The following is an 8,307-nucleotide window of genomic DNA, read 5'->3' on the forward strand; positions in this document are numbered from 1 at the left end:
TGTATAGTTTGTCTTCGAGTTGTATTCCGCTATAAACCATCAAGATGAAGCAAACGAAGCAAGAGAGCGACGAACCGCTATTCACCCCCGCCCCCCTCTAGTGGGCACAAAGGTCCCAACAATTGGTATCAGAGTGAGGCCGCTCTTCTACGGACTAACCGCCAAGAGAGCAAGAAGCTAGAGGAAGAAGAAGATGGATTTGGAAGGACCACTCGGATGGGACATCCGGATTCCACCTCCGTACGACAAAGAAGATTTTAGTTCATGGAGGAATCAGTTGGAGACTTGGTTCCAAATGAATTGAAACCAATGGGTGGTCTTGGAGGGCCCGTTTGAAACTCCAATGGATAAAAAGGGTAAACACCTCTGACCTCGACATTGGACCGAGGAGCAAAAGGAGCAAGCGGAGGCGGATAAGGAGGTAACAAAAGTTTTGTTAAATTTATTACCTTCTAATATCATTGTGAGTGTAGGTGAATGCACAAGTGCATGTGATCTTTGGAAAAAGATCATTGCCTATCATAAAGACCCGTCACAATTCCAAGGAGTAGAGGAGTCCAAGGAGAAGGGCTCATTGGTCCAAGAAGAGAAGGACCAATCCGATGCTGACATAAGGTCAACATTCGAGGAGAAGAAGGAAGAGGAGGAGAAAGAAGAAGATGAGAGATCTTCTACATCTTCAAGAGAGGAAGAGGTGGAAGTATCCACATCCTCAAGAGTTGAAGAGGTGGAAGCACCCACATCCTCAAGAGGAGAAGAAGAAAAAGATGATGCAACCTCCACAATGCAAGATAAATCAAATGGAGAATCAAGCATCATCCCTACAAGCAAAGGTATAGAAACTTCAATTGTAAATAATAAAAATCATATCATTTGCTTTGAGTGTAGGGAGCATGGACACTACAAGAGCAAGTGTCCCAAATTGGCCAAGAAGAAGAGCCAAGTAGTACCCAAGGGCAAGGAGAAGCCCAAGGAGACAATCCTCACAACAAAGAAGAGCAAGGAACACATTGTGTGTTTCTTGTGCAACCAAAATGGATATTATCAAAGTCAATGTCCAAAGGGGAAGAAAACAACTCAAGTCAAAGGAGGAAGCACAAATCAAGGGGGAGCTTTTAAGAGCAAACCCAAGGTAAACTTTGATAGTGCAATTCCTCTTAGTCATGATAAAATACATGTTAGAAATAATTCTTATCATTTTAATGCTAATTATCATGAAAGTAGGAAGCATGATAGCCTTAAGGATAAATATATTCCTCCTCATGCTAGAACTACCACACCTAAGTTTAGGAAGGTAGATAGTAACTTAGGCAATAACTCTAAGGATTATAGATACATACCTAAATATAAAAATGCTCATAGGGGTCAAGAAAAATCCAAATCTATGGATTTAATGACGGAGAACCAAGTCTTGAGGTCAAGACTTGATAATTTAGAAAGGACCCTAGCAAGAATGGAAAATATGCTTAGGGGTCAAAATGAGCATAACCTAGGCAGAGCTAGACAAGAGTCATCCAATGGCTATAGAGGTTTGGGATATAAACCTAAAGCCAAGAAGGATATGACTTCCTTTCATAGAGTTCCATATACCTATGGGACCAGCCCTAGGTTTAGAGGTCAAGTCAAAGATATTAGGGAAGGAATCTCTAAAAATACTTTTGGTAAGACCAATGTGACTAAGACTTCCAAGAAGTCTAACAAAGTCACAAAGAAGGTCACAAGGGAAGTTAGCCCTAGAAGTGACCTACTGGAAGTAACCAAGGCTTCTAAGAAGCCAAGAAAGGCCCTTAGGAAGGTATCTAGGGAAGTTATCCCTAGTGAGTACCTAAAGCATCCAAGGAGCACCAATAGGTATTGGGTTCCTAGGAGCATATTCTCTACACCCTAGATGGGTTTAGAGAGTGTCAACTCTAATCGGAAGGGTAGTCAACCCAACCTTGATGAAGTTGGCACTTGGAGAGTATTTTCAAGGTTTTACTAACCTTTGAAAATGAGAAGGATTAAGTGTTACCCTTTGAGAAGAGCAAAACGTGCCAAAATTTGAGGAATTGAAATTAATCTAAAATTGGTACACCTAAGGAAACTATAAGGAATACCAAGTTGGGATTTTGGTATCTTCTTAGTGATTTAAGGGAAATCTAAGTGTTAATCTAAAGTGTTACTATTTAGAGGAGTAAAATGTGTCAAGTCTTGAGGAATTGGACTTAAATTTAAATCGGCATAAATGCAAAAAGAAATACCAAGTTGGAAATTTGGTATTCTATTGAGGGGTTAAGGAAAAATTTAAACCTTAATCAAATTAATTACTCTTTGGAATAGTAAGGTGTGCCAAACCTTGAGGAATCACATCAAAGGTAAGTTGGCACACTTGGAGAAAGGATAAGAAATGTCTAGTTGAGATATTAGTATGTTCTTAAGGGATTAAGAGCAAAATTAAGTCTCAATCTAAATGTTTGATCCTTAAAGAGAGTAATATGTGCCAAATAAATATTTGAGGATTGAATTCTTAATTTCAATTGGCACAAATAGAAAAGGGGTAAAAGACATGCCAAGTTAGGTTTTGGCATTTCTTCAAGAGATAAGCAATCTAGGCATAATTTTAAGATTTTAGCTAAGGTTTAAGGATACTTAGATAAATTATCTAGGTATATTTTATTTATGCTAAAATTCCATGATTGATTGCATATTATATGTCATGACATCATGTGTTGCATTCATTTTATTATGAAAAATATAAAAATACCATGTCATGTCATACATACATCATGTAGCTATAGCATGTTTTTTTTTCTTTTGAAAATTACTTATTTTGATGTATGTCATTGATCATCATGCATTATGTCAATTTCCTTGTAATTAAGGGCAAAGGGTATTTATCATGAATGGTAAATATCCCAATTAGTGGGATTATACCAAATGACATTCTAGGTGAATGATCATAAGTCTTATAATGCCTAGATAGATATGCATGATCCCTTAGTTTAGGGCAAAACCAAATATACATCTCACAAGAACTATAAGGTGACTTGAATATGTTTTAATACACGTTAGATACAAGTGAGATGTTAGGATGGTGAACAAAACTCAAGATGTTGATTTAGTGCATCTTGTTGAGTTTTAGGTTCATCAAAGCATATAGTCATGTGATTTCCAATCATTGGGAAAGCTAATGTACAAGTTATGTGCATTGAGCCCAAATAACATGGTTGGATATTGGTTTTGAAAATAATTTTAAAATGATTTTTGAAAACCTTGGTGAAGACTATCTTTTGATAGTAATCATCATTGAAAAGTTAGACACAGACTAAGAGAAAACATTGAAGTTTTCAAGGATTTTCAAAGTTGTGTCAATCTTTGAAAATAGGAAGTATTTTCATAAAAAACTATTTTTCCTTGGTAAAGTATACCCTAAATAATGACTACATAAGTTTTCATTATTTTTAGATTTTTGTAGAATTTTTGGGGAGTTCCTAAATTTCACTGAAATTGGATTTCAGGGAAATCAGAAACCCAATCGATTAGCCGATCGATTGGATTGGGTTCAATCGATCAGCCGAACGATTGGGAAGCCAATTCCCGCGAACAGAAGGGTAGTGAATTGATCAGCCGATCGATTGACCCAAGATGAATAGATTAGTCAATCGATTCAGAGGGAATTTCTGCGAACAGTAGCTTGCGGAATCGATCAATGGATCGATTAAAGTGATTTTAATCGATTGAGTCCCAACTTCAATCAATTGGGAAGTCTATTTTTGGATGGAAAAGCCTGATTTCAGCGCTTCAAGTCACTTCGAGTCCCGTTAACCACTTCAAACCCCTTAGAATACATTTGTATACATTTAGGGAGAGTTTTTCACGATGAAAACAAGTATGGATTGGTTAAGAAAAACCAAAGTGAAGTTTAGGATAAGGTTTAGTTTCAATTCTGAATTTTGGAAACTTAAAACTTCAAGTTTTGGTTTTCAAGGGTCATTAACCATTCCTAACCCTTTGGAATATATTTGTATACACTTAGGGAGAGTTTTCATGATGAAAACAAGCATGGTTTGGTTAATGTAGACTTAGGTAAAGTTTAGGTTGAGGTTTAGTTTCATTATTGAATTTTGAACCTCAAAACTTCATGTTTTGGTTTTCCTAACTGTTTAGGAACTCCAAGTTATTGTTGGTGCAATGACAGAAGTTTGACCATATTTTTATGGGGAGTTACTCCTTGAATGCATGAAAATTTACTCTCAAGGATCTTGGAAGGGGGTTAAACCTTCGTGATGGATAATACTCAGGGTCGAGTATTGGGGAACAATGAAAGATTAGTTATCTTCATTGCTAGGATGATAAATGCTCTCAGATGAGCATTGTGGAGTAGGTTACTGCTCAAGGGGGAGTATTGGATTAATGAAGGGGATCGAACCTTCATTGGTAAAGTGAAAAATGCGCTTGGATGAACATTTAGAAGAAGATTACTGCTCAAGGGGGAGCATTGAATACAATGAATGGGAGTTTCATTGGGAAGTTGATGCATGATCTAGGATGAGCATTATGAAGTGAAGTAGAGCTCAAGGGGGAGCTTAGGCGGCAATGAAGAATATGAGATCTTCATTGTGGGATTGTTAACAACATATGAAGTTGTAAACAACGTAGAGTTAACTCTTATAGAGAAGAGTTTGTTTTCAGATTTTGATGTGTGATAAAGGGGGAGAATGAAAGGTTAAGTTAAGCCTTCATACCAAGCAGGAGGATTTAGCCTTGTGATAAAGAAGAAGTTAAGGCTATGGAATTTAGCCTAACTTAGAGGTATTGTCAAACATCAAAAAGGGGGAGATTGTTGGGGCAATTTTCCTAGGTCAAGTTTGACCAGTTTGACTAAACTTGAGTTGAGTCAAGCTTGAGTCAGGATTTGAGTTTTGATGTTTGACAATATAAGGAGATTACTGGAGCGATAGTCCGGTTATGGAGATGGTCAAAGGGTTGACCAGGTTGATGAGAATACAAGTCAAGCAGGTCAAGGTTGACAGAAGACTTGACTGGGAAAGTCCGAACTGGATGTTAGGCTTTTGGAAAGTCCTAGTGAGGAGCTAGGCAAAGGAGAAAGTCCTGGTGAGGAGCCAGGCAATTGGAAAGTCCAAGTGTGATCTTGGCAAAGGAGAAAGTCCTGGTGAGGAGCCAGGCAATTGGAAAGTCCTGGTGAGGAGCCAGATAATTGGAAAGTCCAAGTGTGATCTTAGCAAAGGAGAAAGTCCTGGTGAGGAGCCAGGCAACGGGAAAGTCCAAGTGTGATCTTGGCAAAGGAGAAAGTCCTAGTGAGGAGCCAGGCAAGTGGAAAGTCCAAGTGTGATCTTGGCAAAGGTTGTAAGTCCAAGCATGTGGTCTTGGCAAGGTAAGTCCTAGTGTGACTTGGCAAGAAGAACTCGACAACTAGGATGAGGCCAAAGGAAGTTCCTGAAGGCAAGGCGTGAATGATGGGGAGATATCCGAGGGACGCAAGGCTGATGGAGGAGGCTAGAAGGCTAGTTCGAGGTTGGTCGAATGTGGTGGTATAATCCGACAACTAGGATAAGGCCGAAGGAAGCTCCTGAAGGCAAGGCGTGAAGGATGAGAGATATCCGAGGGACACAAGGCTGATGGAGGAGGCTAGAAGGCTAGTTCAAGGTTGGTCGGGTATGGCTAAATGCTAGGCATGGAGACCCAACAGGTTACGATTGACCGGGAGTTGGGTTTGAGAATTTGGACTTGAGTTTGAGTCAAGTTCAAGCTGGTCAATCGATCGGGAGATCGATTGAACCAGAGTCCAATCGATGAGTGGATCGATTGGAGTGTGCTGCAATTGTGGGAAGGCCCAACCGATCGGTCGATCAATTGGGATGTGAAATCGCGAGCACAGAAGCTTTCCCAATCGATTGGGCGATCGATTGGGAGCTGCCAATCGATCGGTTGATCAATTGGGCAGGGGAGTTCTCGCTCGATCGCGAGAACACAGAAAGCTTCTGAATCGATCCATCGATCGATTCAAATGTTCCCAATCGATCGATTGAGATTCGACCGTTGGGCAGGATGCAGGTGATGGACAGCTGCGATGGAGCGGTGCTGAAATGACAATCGATTGGGGATGGATTGAATTGATTGGGAGCACTGTTTAAAGCCTTGGCGGAGCGTTTTCTCCGTAGATCTTTACGATTTCTTCCTGCGGTTTTCTGTGATCTTCACCAGCGATTTCCTCCGAGTTTCTTTCCAGTTCTTGAGGGTCCTTGGAGTGCATCTCCAAGATTCAAGAGGCAATAATAACACACAATAAGTAAACAAGAAGAGTGTGTTTTCACTTGTATTTTTGTATTTCTCTTCTTGTGTGAGTTGTATTTGTGTGTTTGGGTTTGTACGAGGCTTCTCCGCCTCCGGCTGCAACCGAGAAGGAGTATTTCATACTGGAGGAGTGAGTCGGTGTGTAGATCCTTGGATTAGTCACCTCTTCTTGAGGTGGATACCAAGTAAAGCCTACTTGTTAGCATTGTATAGTTTGTCTTCGAGTTGTATTCCGTTGTAAACCATTAAGATGAAGCAAACGACGCAAGAGCGCGACGAGCCGCTATTCACCCCCCTCCCCTAGCGGGCACAAAGGTCCCAACAATAATCATATCATATTAAAAGATATGACAAACATATTAAGGTAAGATTTTAATTAATTATGCGCATTTAAATCTAATCTCTTTATTAAGATAAAAAATTATGCATAAATAAAATTTTAATAAATATGTATCACTTAATAAGGAAAGATTCGTAATTAAAATAAAATATTTCTAATGTCGGAAGGATGTATTAATAGTGAGATAGGCTATTGGGCAGGGAAGCCCATTGGGCTATCAGTTAGAACATGGGCCCCATGTACAGAGTCTATTTTCTTATGAGACATAAATGGACTATGACAATATCCCAAAATAGAGTAGAGCTCTACGAGCATCTAGCAAATCAGTGTTGGCTCTCTTTTCTTAATTTTATCATTTTGTTCGGAGTCGTATAATGTATTTATAAATCGTCGTGTTTATGGACAAACCAAAATAATAAATTTTAATTGCCTCTTAAAAGAAGGTGGCTTCCAGACCCAAGCCGGGAAAAGAAGAGGGTGGCTTCTTCTTTTTTATTTTTATTAAAAAGTAAAAGAAAACAATACGGTTTATTATTTATAGAGCACTTGCCGTAGGGCAGATGGTGAGGGTGTATGCGGTCGCCCCGGCGCACGTAAACGTGCTGGTCCTATCGTCGTACGCATAGCTATACGCCTGCGGACACGCCTTCTTGAAGATCATTGAGTAGTTGCTGGGCTTACACGTGTCCGGGAGCCCGAACGCCCCTCGGCAACAGTGCTCGTCCGTGTTGAACGCCAAGCACGCGCTCTTGCACCCCACCACGCTCCCGTCCGGCGCCGCCACCTTCAGCTCCTCCGGGCACACCGCGTTGATGTCGGCGGAGCACGCCGTTGAGTTGCACCCTCTCGTGCCGCCTGTTGCTACCACCGACACCGGCGCGTTGAACCCGTCCACGTTGCTCACGTCGTAGTAGTCGTTCCCATCTGCACCATTCAGCGTGAACTCCATCAGCGTGGCCGGCGGAGCACCTCCGGCCCCCAGGCAGGCCACCTGTCCGCTTCCGCAGTCCCCGGAGAGGCAGGAAAACTTGCCGGTGGCGGCGTCGTTGGAGCACCGGGTGCGCACCCACATGCGGCCTCCCCAGCCGGCCGGCGCCTCCACCGAGGCGCTGGCACCGCTGGTGAGCTCGAATCCTGTCTGCGGAAGGGGTGCGATGCCGCCGTTGGAGAGTGTCGCCGGCCATACCGTGTACGAGCACTTGTTCACGAAGTTGAACGTGGTAGAATCCGCTCCTAATTAACATAATTAACCAACACAATTAGAATATAATTAACTATTATTAAATCATATATATAAATATATATATATATATAACCTAAGACAAGTAGGAAGATGACGATGAAGACGAGGGAGAAAAGATGTAAGTTGGCCATAATATTTACGCTCGACCGGAAACTCTCAAGTATCATATCTTCAACTCTAAACTGTAAATCAGAATAATTTGGAATAGGGTAGTGCTTGTACTTATAGCCACCCTACCCCGATCTAGTCCAATATTTAATCTACTATTTAATATATGTCATCTAAGCACAAATTGTTTATGGAAATATAAATATTATATATGATAAATAAAGTAGGCCGGAATATGATTATTATTATTATTATTATTATTTTACATTTTAAGGACTAAAAGGACTAGGGAAACAAGGTGTAAGTTGGCCATGATATTTCA

The 8,307-nt window shown here is 40.8% G+C and overlaps 1 pseudogene; it reads right to left on the bottom strand.

Moving 5' to 3' along the window:
- Positions 1 to 257: 257 nt before the first annotated feature.
- LOC122023029 lies at positions 258 to 8,008 on the bottom strand (annotated as a pseudogene).
- Positions 8,009 to 8,307: the final 299 nt, after the last annotated feature.

This window comes from Zingiber officinale, chromosome 9B (genome assembly GCF_018446385.1).
Source record: "Zingiber officinale cultivar Zhangliang chromosome 9B, Zo_v1.1, whole genome shotgun sequence".
Lineage (NCBI taxonomy): Eukaryota > Viridiplantae > Streptophyta > Magnoliopsida > Zingiberales > Zingiberaceae > Zingiber > Zingiber officinale.